The 13555-nt window shown below is 35.4% G+C and overlaps 1 long non-coding RNA gene across 2 annotated transcripts; it reads right to left on the bottom strand.

The window, feature by feature from the left end:
• Nucleotides 1-1417: 1417 nt before the first annotated feature.
• LOC107012312 lies at nt 1418-11062 on the bottom strand. Of its 2 annotated transcripts, none has more exons than XR_001456016.2 (5): nt 10916-11062; nt 7044-7440; nt 6368-6758; nt 3088-5353; nt 1418-1733 (listed from the first exon to the last, which is right to left on the bottom strand). It is a non-coding gene; the product is annotated as an uncharacterized LOC107012312 (long non-coding RNA). The 2 variants fall into 2 exon arrangements; XR_001456015.2 differs by having other exon boundaries at nt 1419-1733; nt 7342-7440.
• Nucleotides 11063-13555: the final 2493 nt, after the last annotated feature.

The raw sequence follows: 13555 nt of genomic DNA on the forward strand, positions 1-13555 counted from the left end.
CAAACATGAGAAAATAAATTCAAAATATACTTGTTTTCCAAGAAAACATTTTCTAGGAAAACATTTTCCATAGAAAACATTTTCCATCATAGCAAACACACCCCTAGAGGTGACATTTTCCTTTTTTGGGTTGATGTTTCATCGAAGAGGGGTTTTGGCTCCATCTACATCAAAACAAATATGCAAAAGCGAATCGGAATTCTATTTTGAGATTTTCCTATATTTTTGTTTCCAATAATTACCCCAAGTCATTTTATTCCAAACAATGATAAAGTAATCCAACATAAACAATGAAATTTCCCCCTCTTATGAAGGAGGTCCAAACATTGAATAGTATTTTCTAAAAAAAAAAAATAAACGATGATTTATAGAGATTCTATTTTTAATAATATTATGACATAATTTGGGTAAATGGGTCTCTACACATTATTCTAAAAGGAAAATAAACTAAAATTAAAGAAAATCTAATTCCACAAAGCAAAAAGGTATTAAAATATAAGTACATACTATTCCACAAGGAAAAGGTTATAAAATTTATAGGATTTTTTTAAACCTAAAACCTTATTCCAAAAGGAAAATGTATTAAAATATAAGGAAATCTTCTTCCACAAGGAAAATGTATTAAAATTTAAAAAAATTATTCAATTTTAATTGAAACAAAATTTTTTATTGGAGGTGAGATTCAAACTTGGGTCACTCAAGACAAAATGACAGTAGCTACTAAACATTTATTTTAAACTTACGCATGTTTATTTACTTAAAAACTTCAAGAAGGCAAAATAGTAAGAGAAAAATGGAAATGCTCATGCGAAAAATCGAACTAGGGCAGCAAGTGGGCTTGTGACAGCTCTAGTCATCTCCATTGCGAGTTACTTTGTTATTTCAAGGTGTCCAAAATACCATATATATCAATATAAGTCAAAATGTTATGTGTATAAGTCAAAATGTTATGTGTATATATCGTATAATTTTTCGACACCCAAGGGACAAGGTGGCTCCGCCCCTGCTCTTTAATCATCCTAAGAGTCTACAAGAGGTGAAGAAAGCTAGGACTTCTACGAGATTTCAATTTTAAGCATTTGGAATTTTCAATAACCCCAATCGAGAAACCATGAAGAAGTTTTCTTGATAGCTTTTCTATAAAAGGTCATTTAAATGTTCCATTTTATTCTTGAACTTTTAATGGTGTAGAGTAGATAACCAGTGTGGTAGTACTTTAGTTTCATGTGCATATGAGAGATGAGATAAATTCTAGAATTACAATGAAACACTTCTCAAAATATATGTGGAAGTGCAACGATAGTACCAAATGAGTGTCATAACAAGGGGGTCAAATCGGGGAACAATTCATTCTTTCTGGAAAAGGAAAACAAAGGCAATAAATATATTTAGGTAAATCTTAATTCTATTTAGCAGAACAACAAAATAATACTCAATCTAAAATGTCAAAGTAAGAAGAATAAGCTTGAAAAGCTTTAGAAGAGCGTTTTCACGAATATTAGGGTCATAGAGAACAAACACAAATTGTTCAACATATCACATTTTGTGATCCTTATTCAGGGGTGCTCCGGCACTGCAAGACAATGACGACATACCACCTTCTCCTCCGAAGCTGCCAACACCGACGGAGAAAGATCGAGGTAAGTTTGTCATTCTAAAGCCTCAATTGAATGTTATTATCTTTTTTGTCCTTTCACTTTCCCAACTTTAGTTTCTCTCCTTTTTCTTTTTCCCTGAACGGAAAAAGACAAAATTCATCATTGAATTATTTTGATAAATGTAATTCACCATTTTATTCAAAATTGTGGCACCATCAATGAACAAAACATGTGTTAATGCCAACTAGGAACATTTCATAGTTATTTGCAAGATTGATTTGGTCTTTAGATTTTTCGAAATAAAACCTAATTAAAATAATAACAGTTTTCATATTATTTTTCTATTAATTGTGATTAGATTTGATCTTTGATCTATTATAAAGAAACTACACTTTTTAATAATGGAATTTGTTAATAATCAACGAAGAGAATCATTAATGAAATTTTTAAGTTATTTTCTAATGTAATTGAAGACAAAAAGGGAAGATTTGCGAGATTGTGTTGAATCATGAATGATATATTCTTTTTTTTTAGATTGACTTGGAGTTTAATTTCTTTGCCATAAAATCTAATTAAAATGATAGTTTTCCTATTGTTTTCTATGAAACAGATTAGATTTGACATAATCAATGAGGGCAATCATAATAAAATTTACTAGTCATTTTCTAATGTAATTTGTACATATCATCATATCAACAGTAGCCCTACCCATGCTTGGACTCATGCACTTAAAACAAATTTGCTCGAAAATGCTCTAGAGTATCTAACATGTTTCTTAATGTTCTTTTCAATATAAAAGTCGAAAACATTATTCTTGCTTTAGACCAATGCACTTATGAACAAGAAATGTCGATACATAAAGCCTCTTCAAATTAATACTCGATTATTAATAAACTCTGTAAGATAATATTTTTCTCCGGTCCCGACTTCGGTCAGTGATCCATGTATAAATATATGGTCCCACTAATATTATAAATTACTAATTCTTTAAATATCTAAGACAATTTAGTGAAATATATTCTAGTGTTTATTTTGTTTTTTTAAAAAAAATTTAAATCCAGTGAAGCTCATCTCTAACTATTCTTACAACATCCAAAAGTTCTGGTGTTTTCTTCTCAAACTGCACCAAAAATTGTGAAAAGTTCTAGACATAATGAGTGTGTCCTTATGTGTAACTGGTTCCAAAAGGTATTGTGCTTCCTTACATGCACCTGGTTTTATTTCGAAAAAAACTAAAGACCAAATCAATCGTGAAAAATACTATGAAATGCTCCTAGATGGCATTAACACGTGAATGGCATGCTTTAGTCATTGATGGTGCCGCGGTTTTAAATAAAACGGTAAATTTTATTTATCAAAATAATCCAAGGTGAATTTTGTCTTTGTGCAGTTAGGTAACAAAAGAAAAATAAGAAAAAATCAAGTAGGGTAAGCGAAAGGACGAACAAGATAAAAACATTCAATTGAGGCTTTAGAATGACAAACTTACCTCAATCTTTCTCCATTGGTGTCAACAGCTTCAAAGGAGGAGGTGGTATGTCATCATTTTCTTTCAGCGCCGGAGCACCACCCAATAAGGATCACAAAATGCAATATGCTGAACAACTTGAGTTTGTTCTCTGCAATCCTAATCATCGTGAAAACGCTCTTCTATAGATTTTCAAGGTTTTTATTCTTCTCACTTATGATGTTTACTTAAACATTTTGGATTGAGTATCATTTTGTTATTCTGTTAAATAGAATAAGATTTACCTAAAATATACTTACGACCTTTGCTTTCCCCTTTTCTAGAAGAAGGAACTTCACCCGAATTTGACCGCCTTGTTGTGACACTCATTTGTTACTATCGTTGCACTCCTACAGGTACTTTGAGTAGTGTTCCATTGTAATCTAGAGTTTACCTCTTCTCTCAGATGCATGTGAAGCTAAAGGACCACTCCACACATTTCTCAAGTAATAATGAATAACCTATGCTTCACACCGCACCATTAAAAGATTGGAATAAAAGAAAGAATTTGAGTGACCTTTTACAACAAAGTTTCAATTGGTGTTACGGAGGAACTCAGATGGTTAAAATTCAAAAATATTTTCATAAGTCCTAGTTTTTTTTCCATATCTTTTAGAGTCTTAGGATGATAAAAGAGGTTTGTGAAACTTCAGGCTGGGAAGGGTGTGGGAGCTATTCCTACACTGGCCCATAGGTTGAAGGTCACGTCCCTCGTTGTAAATTTATACTCAACTCATTGCAAAGTTTTTTAATCAATAATTGAAACTAATCAATTTATGTCATTTCATTGTATATGTTTGGTTGCTTTATCTAAGATGGAAAAAAGGGAATAAAATGATTTGGATAAAAGTTGGAATCAAATATACAAGGAATGTCCAAAATAGAATCTCGATGTGCTTTTTTGTAGTTGGTGTATGTAAATGAAGCAAATGTAGCCTACTTTTCGAGGAGATATTAACCCCGACAGAGAATTATTGCCACTAAGAGGAGAAATATTATGTCATTTAAATTTAATCTCAACTTAGTTGTTTTTGTGCCTTAACCCAGCATAAAAATTACTATTAATAGGTGCTTGTATGTTTTATCAGAACCAAGATGATTGTTTCAGTTAAAATAGCTCTCTACGATGATGAGATTCTGGACTTCTATCATTCTTCCCTTCCCAAATTTATTTTTAATGAGACGACCCAAATATGAGATTATTCTTCATGTAAAACAAATTCAAATTTCAAACAGCGACCTCTCACTCACACACGTGCATTACTTTTTTCTACAAGGTAAAATATTATATGTGGAAGCACTAATCTGAAGTGTCAAAATTAAAATTGTGCAATGTCCAACATGGACTCTATTACATAGATAAGCTTGTGCCAGAAAAGCTAGCAAAAATTACATGTGCTTAAAAGTGACATTCTTAGGACAAGCACAAAATTTAATTTCAAGAGAACTTTCAATAAATTACCAAAAAAATCACAGTGAAAATTTTGTTTTAGGAATACCTTTTAATCATTTCATTCAACAATTAGAGAATATCATGTTAAAAACATTACCAGAGGAAAAAAGTTTTGCCTCTACAAATCAACAAGCATACATAATGACTACTCAGACATCACTTAGATTGCAGCGAAAGTCACCAACCAGTTATGACTTGAGTTTTGATGCAAAGTATACAAGCATAACTAGCTTTAAATGAAAAAAGGTTCGATAAATAACAGTTAAAACCCCTTGTACACTAAGGTTGAGGCTGTAAATTAGAAGCACTTACTCAAAGCCAATAGGCCTGCGAGATTCAACTCTTTGATTCCACATAATAACATTTTCAAGTTATAATAGAAATCCAGAGGAATAGATATAGAGAATTCGTATAGCCAACCTAACTAATTGGGACTAAGGCATAGTTGATTGATATATTGGTACTCTATATCCAGAAAGGATAAGGAAAATAGTGTTTTCATAAGAGCATTTGCCAGAACAAACTTAAATAGTAAAAAAGAAACTGACCACCCAGACATCATTCACATCAAAGCCACAATCCAAATATGCAGCCCCCATTATAGACTCCATAACGTCTGCAAGAACCTTTGGTTCTTTTGTCGTTCCTCCGTAGAACTCAATCTTCTCCTCCTGTTGCAGTGTGTCACGAACTCCTTCACTTACGTCAAATTCAAAGTCTCTTCCATTACAATGCCACATAGGAACTATTGTAATCAGTTTGACAATCTAGTGCCAATGAAATGCGCAATTACGCCTATTACCAAAGGAAAATTAAGTGTCATATGCAATGGCTAACTGGAATCTTCACTATTTGAAACAAGTACTTAGATGTTCTAGGACTCCCAAAAAAAGAAACAAAATGGACATACATATGGGATAAGATGCAACTGCCGAACTAGACTAGCCATACCAAAGAAACTTTTTCGATTAATACATTTCGTAATTTTTGGGAACTTGCTTATATGAGCAATTCATACAGTAATTGCAAGGAGTTCTCCGAAGTTCATATTTTATGCTTTGCTTACTTCTCTATAGCTAGTTACTCCGTAAAGTGGAGGAGTCTATTGAAATTTAGTGGTCAAAGTATACTTTGAGCATTCATGTAGTTATATATACATTTTTAAAGACCTTAAAGAGTAAAAGGGATTACCCTCTATTTCAAAAGGTTAAATTGTCATTTCCCTTCCTTCACGTAATTAATATTTGAAGAAATACACAAAATTACCCTCCCAAACGTATCCAGAAAAACTTATTACATGCTTTAACTTTATGGGCATTCCTTTACAACCTATTCTCGAGGGGTCATTTATCCTTTTTATCCATTTTTTGAACATTAACATACGAGGCAGAGGTCAATATCTGACCGGTGCCATCACTAGGTGGATTTGTCTTAATTTTTATTGAAATATTTACTTGTATACACTCTATATTATATGCTTATATAGATACTTTGATAGTTACTCCCAACATCCCGAAATACTCGTCACTGTCCACTTCTTTATTGTGAAATATATGAACTTTGACCAACAATTGAAAGATATGTCTTCACCACATTGATATAAGTTGAATTGCAACTTATAGTATTGTATGTATATCTTATGAATATCTAAATTTCAATTTCAAAAAATTAAATTATTCCAATCCAATTTAGCTCCAAATATAAGTCAAATTGACTGTCGAAACCCCAAAAGCCACAACTACTTTGGGACGGAAGGAGAAAATACAACAATGTGAAGTAGATGCATATAAGTTAAATACTAGTCTGTACCTTTTCATCGAGTATTGCCGCATCATGGATGAGGCACTTGTAGAGGCCGTGCTGAGGACAGCAACTCTAACAAGTTTTTCCGTACTTACATCTGCAGCAGAGAGGTATGTTAGCTTGCGATAGTCAATGTCAGGGTAAGTCACGAAGAAATAACTAGAAATAGCTAAGTTGAGAGCTGGTAATTAGAAGCTGAATCAGGACAACAAGAGTGAGTAAGAGCTTTTCTAGGAGCTTCCAGCTGTTAAATCAGTACTTCAATAACTCTCCCATTGCCCTTAGTGGTATCGCCATGTTTGTAATTTCTTCCTTCGGCGACAGCAACACAACTTATTTCCGTCGGTCACCACCGCGCAATTCTCTGAAGGAGCTCGCGCACACAGAGACTGCTTTCCTGGAAAAAAAAAACTGACCTGTATCAGAGAAAAGTGCAACAACAAATTCACAAACAACTGCACATTCTACACCATAGACATAGAGCTGTCATTTGCACAAAAAAGGGAGAAACTTCATTGAGGCGGTTGATTATAAGACGGTATGGGCAATCAAAATCCAGCTATACATGTCAAACCATGTGATTGAATTTTGGCCGCACCCAACTTTGGTTTTTCTATGTGGTATTGCAAGAGAACAAACAAATTATGGAACCAGTAGTTTAAAAATGCATAATGTGTGTTACTGTTTCTTCCTATGAGTGGGTGGTTCGAATTTTTGCTTGTTAGTTCCCTCGCTGAGGAGCATAGATGTTGAGGGCTTCTTTTCAGGCCAGGATGAGACAATCAGAGTGCCAAGCTTTTGGGAATAATGGCTTTTGTAGCTAAAGTCTGCAAAGCTTATGAGCAAACTGGCAGTTGATATAGGCAACTAGCATCGATGGACGAGAATCATATGTAATGTAAGGAGAAAGTACGGAGAGAAGCTTGTTTAGTTGTAGTGCTTATATATGTGTGCACGTTGAAAATGACAATTCGATATACTTTTTCAGCTGTCATGGATAGTAGTTTTTCAGCCAACATTTCCGAGACCGTGGCTGTTAGCGTACCACTGTTATGTGTGAGTCAAGCTCAAAACGGCACCTGTGAGCAAAATAACAACAAAAACAAGTCATGGTATATTCATATGTCATCAGCTACATTGTAATAACTGGCCATGAAATGAGAAAAATGGTTCTTGATGTTTCATTGTATAGATCCGCGTAAAATAACCAATGTTTCTGATATTGAGGTCAAACGAAATGAAGTAGACAGAGGAGAAGTCATGGGAAAAGTGGTTATATTTGGGTGAGAAATAAAATCAAATTCATGAAGAAAAACAAATTAAACAAGTAACTGATTGACCTCTGTATTACGTAGATATTGAAGTTGATTAAAATGGCAAAAGTAAGGGTGATTTGCAGATACTATCAATTTTAAAGTAGAATCCTGCCATTCTTTTAACTCACTGTAGATGACAGTGAAGGAATGGCCGGGATATATATTGTTTCATCTTCAATAGATGCTAGATTGAGGTAGATGAGCTTCTTAAATTTCGCTCATTTGGTCAGAGTGGTCAAATTGGCTCTCCTGCCTGTGTATCCCATGCCCGGTGCCGTGTTGGGAATTAAACACACAACACACACAAATAATCTAGAGAAAAGAGAAACGGAACACAAACGGGACACACAAGAATTTAACGTGGTTCGGTTTCCCTACTCCACGACTGTAACAGGAGGATTTTATTTCACTTGTGCTACTCTGGAATTACAAATACAAGGATCATATTTATAGGAAAGCCAAATGGTTAACCTAGGGTTTCAGTAATGGGTCGGGCCGGCTCACAAGCCTCCACAAAGCCCAACAATCTCCCACTTGGAGGCTTGAAGAATTTCAACTGTCATCCACTTAGAACACTTGTATGTCTAGTAATCTTTTTCAACTCTCTCCTGCTACAGCGGCCTTCTCATCAGTCAACTGAAAGGCCCGTTGAAGCTCCCCGAAGCTTCAACACATCAGTCACGGCTGAAACTGCCCTTGACTCGTCCTCGGTCCCTACCGGCTCCCACTTGAGACACGAACTGCCGGATCCTAGAACTCCCTGAGAACAAACACTCTCCATACTCAGCAAGAAATTTTCTGGAGACGTATCAACAGCTGGAATACTGGTTCTCTTGACCCACTGTCTTCTAGGAGCCTTGGCTGAAGCACGGCCGGTGCTCCCACTGCCACAAACGCCTCTGACTGGTCTTCCTGAACCTTTCCTTGCTCGTTCATCCTGAATCTGACCTGTGGCTCTGGGTTTCTTTCTTGCAAAGACAACCTTCTTCTGCCCACGAGATTCTGTGAACCGGACTTTGTTTTTCTTCTGAACTGGGACGGTCACTCCCTCAGACGGTAATCCGACAATATACAACGATCCTCTTTTTGTTCCACGAGCCATGACAAGATTGCCCCTCACGACCTTCCACTGCCCATTTCCGAACTTCACATGATGTCCCTGTTCATCCAACTGCCTAACAGAAATCAAACTTTTCGTCAAGCTTGGAACAACTCTGACATCCTTCAAGGTCCAGAAACCGACTGGCGTCTTCAGCACCATGTCACCCATGCCCGTAACATCAAGAGCTCTATCGTCTGCAAGCCTTACCTTTCCAAAGTCTCCAATAACCAGATTCTGCAATGCTTCACTGCTGTGGGTAGCGTGAAAAGAAGCACCAGAATCCATGACCCAGGAATCCACATTGCTCTCCGCGCAACAGATAAACAAATCCTCGTTGACGCTGTCTTCTGCAATGTTGACTTGTTTGTCTTTCTGGCATTGATTCCTGAAATGCCCCACCTCCTTGCAGTTCCAACATGTTACACCTGAGCCATCCCGAGCCTTTGACTGACTCCTTCTTCGGTTCCTGCTCCCACTACCTCTGTTATTTCCTCTGCCTCTGACGACGTTTAGCATATCACCTGATGATTCTCCAGAACTCCTTCTTCTGACATCCTCGCCAAGAACGAGATCACGAATCTTCTCAAAGGTGAATCCATTAGGTCCCACTGAACTGGCAACTGCTGTAACCGTTCCGGACCAACTGTCAGGCAATGATGATAACAGTAGTAAAGCTTGAACTTCATCATCGAACTTAATGCCAACTGACAAAAGTCTGGCTAAGATCGAATTCAATGAGTTGATGTGCTCGGTAACTGAACTGCCTTCCTTCATCTTTGTGTTCACCAACTCTCTAATCAGAAAAATTTTGTTTGCTGCAGATGGCTTCTCGTACATGTTAGACAAGGCTTCCAAGATGCCTTTCGCTGTCTTCTCCTTAAGAATGTTGAACGCAACATTCTTGGTCAACGAGAGTCGGATAACTGACATAGCTTTCCGATCCAAAACTGCCCACTCTGCATCAGACAATTTTCCTTGCTTGTCACCCAACACTACGTCCAAATCTTTCTGAACCAGCAAATCTTCAATCTGCATCTTCCACCAACTGAAATCTGTACCATCGAACTTCTCAATTCGGAACTTCCCATCTTCTGTCATCTCAAAGGACTAAATGAGATACTCGGTACAACTAATTTCAGATCTTGGTAATTTCGTCAGAAATATTGCACCACAAAAAAAATCGCACACACCTTCGGCAATTCCCTTAACGGCGTCTTGCACGGCTGTAGCTTGCGAACGGCGGCGGCACACTCCTTCCTGCACACAGTTCTTCACACAAGAACCCTAGGTGACAATTTCTCACAATTTGTGTTACAGTGTTGTTGAAACCTCGCTCTGATACCAATTGTTGGGAATTAAACACACAACACACACAAATAATCTAGAGAAAAGAGAAACGGAACACAAACGGGACACACAAGAATTTAACGTGGTTCGGTTTCCCTACTCCACGACTGTAACAGGAGGATTTTTATTTCACTTGTGCTGCTTTAGAATTACAAATACAAGGATCATATTTATAGGAAAACCAAATAGTTAACCTAGGGTTTCAGTAATGGGTCGGGCCGGCTCACAAGCCTCCACAAAGCCCAACATGCCGTTGATCAGTCATCAATTCCTTTATTTCAATGTATAAGCCAGAATTGTTCGTTCTCCTTTAACCAGAAAAATGGCACGAAAAATGTCACAAACATATTTTTTTTATATATAAGTAGTTGTAGCTGAAGCATGATGCATCACAAATGTGGAAAAGTTAGCTCGCACCAATTCATTAACACAGTTGCTTGCACATATAGAGGGTTAATTAAAATTGTTCAAGTGCATCTTGTTGTCAATAAACAGTTCATTGACAAGTAATCCCGGAGAAGAAAAAAAGGGGAAAAGCTGTAATCATACCACGGCAATACTCAATTGACACAGTCCAACTCAAATGGAAGACTAAACACACAAATAAAACAGCAAATCGATTGAAAAGGGGCAAAATAAGAAGATTTTTCAGGCGTAACTCACACAGACAAACAGATCCGACACTGAATGCCGATGCAGCAGCAAAATTGAAACACACAGAAGAAATCTAAATCAAACCAGCAAAAGGACTCAGAGTAAACAAATTTAACAATGGAAGAAGATACATACCGGAGCACCGCCAAATAAATCCGATTAAACCCAGGTAGAATGCTGTTTTGTTTGTAGGAGTGTACCCAATTTGGGACAGTTGTGTACATGTGAAGAAGTTGCAAAGCTCCGCCTATGAGCTAATCAACAACACAAGGCATGAAAAGACGAATATACCCTTCTATTTGTTCTTCTTTATTGGGATATATTCGTCTTTTCATAATTCGCGGTTGTTCATACAAGCATTTTTTTAGGGTGATGTTTCGTGGCTTTTTTAGATTTACATCTTTTATAAGTTGAAACTTGACATTTTCTAAGTGATTGATTTACTAAGATAAAATTATTCATCCTCAAATAATTTAAGTGAAAAATGGTAAACATAATGACAAATTTGTTTTTATCAAAGCTAGTTAAAAGGCCATAAAAAATAATATTCATCGTGTAATTATTTACCTTACCCAACTAATTCAAGGGAATAATTGAAAATTTTAAAAAAAGTTTTAATCCAAACACAAGATGAGTTGGGAAATAATGAACAAACTTTGGATAAAAATAAATCGTGTTGCACTATTAATTCTTGCGTTATTAATTCCATAATTACTAATCCCTCCATTATTAATTATTTTATACCAAACGATTCCATAATTACTAATCCCTCCATTATTAATCTTTATACCAAACGACCCTGGAGAGTTTTGTTTTGGAGATTTGAACTCGTGTATATAGAGATGAATTTGGTAGAAGGCGTAGGGCAGGGTTGCTCACCGTTTAGGAGTTTTGGGAGTTGTGTCGTGTATGATACAAAAAATGATGTGTATAACCATCTTGTAGAGAATGGAAATGCTTAGGTTGTTTCGACTACTACTAATATAAAAATTATGGACTCACCTTTGAGAAATAAAATCAACAGAATATCTGAACCTTGATTTAGCATATGGGAAAAGAAATTCCAGTCATAAAAGCAAAACTAGAATGTAAAAATTGCTAAAGTCTATTTGAATTTGGAATGAGATCACCTACGAAAACTCAAAGTGTTATTAGTCAAGAAAATTTTGTAGATTATAAAAAAATATCAGTTTCAATCTGCCTGTAAGATAATTTTTTCTTTATTTTGTAACATATATACTTGTAGTTAAGAACTAATCAGTAGGTATGGAAGATGAGATGTTCCTCAATATTGGTGTGTTGAAAATATGGTAACCACTATATTGACGTAAGTATAAAATTGTATGCTTGTGTTAATATAGGACAAGTTTACTTTCTTTGAAATTGATTTTTTAAACTAAGATGTATTTGCTGCGTTATTTTGGTCCTTTCTTGGAAATAAAGCTATTAAAACAGGCGGGTGACGCTAATCCTCTGTTATGTATATGTTATCATGTCTTTGCTCAAATAGCTCCGTATATAGACAACGTATCTGTTGAATCCATCTCATATTTTGGTCAACTTTTGCTATTCAAATGTTACAAGTAATTGTTAAAAAGGAATAGTAATTAGAGTTGAAAATAAAGGATTTGGTGGTTGGCAAATTGATAAAATTTGCAACCTTTTTTTGAGTTTGTTATATTTAGCTATGTCATTAGTGATAGGCATGATTTTCTCCTTCTATAAATAAAGCATTCTTGTTCAGTTGTAGAATACACCAAGTAAGATAGAAAATTCATTTTGAGAGCAAATGAGGTATTCCATAGATTATACGAGAAAAATAGTCTGGAGAAAAAAATAGAGTGTGAGTGATATTTTAATGAGGTGGAAACCATAGATTGTTGTTCCTTTTGAGTGTGTAGTAGTCATTTTGAGTATTCGTGATTACACAGTGTAAAATTCCTTACTATAGTGATATCAGTTGCTCCTCTTGGTCCGTGGTTTTTCCCTTATTTAGAAGGGTTTCCACGTAAAATTTTTGGTATCCTTATTTTTCCATTTTATTTCCATTGCTTTTACCATATATATTTTTGTGTTTGTTATCATAACTAAGGTTTTATCTGAGTATGCTCCGTGGTTGCAGCACAGTTTGAACTTTCACATCAGAAAAGATTTACTTTGATTTGCGATAACAATTTTTTTGGCGATAACGATGGAAGCCAACACAAGTAGAATTGTTACTTTGAATGGTGTTAATTATGCAATTTGGAAGGGGAAAATGAAAGATCTGCTTTATGTTAAAAAAATTTATAAACCAGTATTTACCACTGTAAGGGGTTTATGGATTCATTAGGCAATGGGTCGACAATAATGTGTTGAACCATATTTCTAGGAAGACTGATACGCTCAAACTTACTTCTCAAATAAGAAGTAAAGCGGTCGTGTCAAGTAAATAACCCAACTAGTGAGGTTGGGATCGTTCCCACGAGGAAAATAGTTTAGACTTAACTTCAATCTATTATTCCTATTGTTCAGTCAATTACTTCCTTGTAAAGCAAAAATGATAAAAGGGGGATTTTCTATTTATAAATAAACGAAAATAACTAGCGAAATTGAAAGAGACAACTAACAGATTCAAATGTTGGAGTTTAATCAATTAATGAAAGTAACTAGGCTTTACGTGTTCCCCACAGGTTCATAACTTGATAATTCTAACTATAACAATTCTTTCCTAGTATCTTGCATGCAAAGTGATAAGTTATGTATTTCTAAATCCTTGGTCCGGCATCTAGAAAA

This window comes from Solanum pennellii, chromosome 3, assembly GCF_001406875.1.
Source record: "Solanum pennellii chromosome 3, SPENNV200".
NCBI lineage: Eukaryota > Viridiplantae > Streptophyta > Magnoliopsida > Solanales > Solanaceae > Solanum > Solanum pennellii.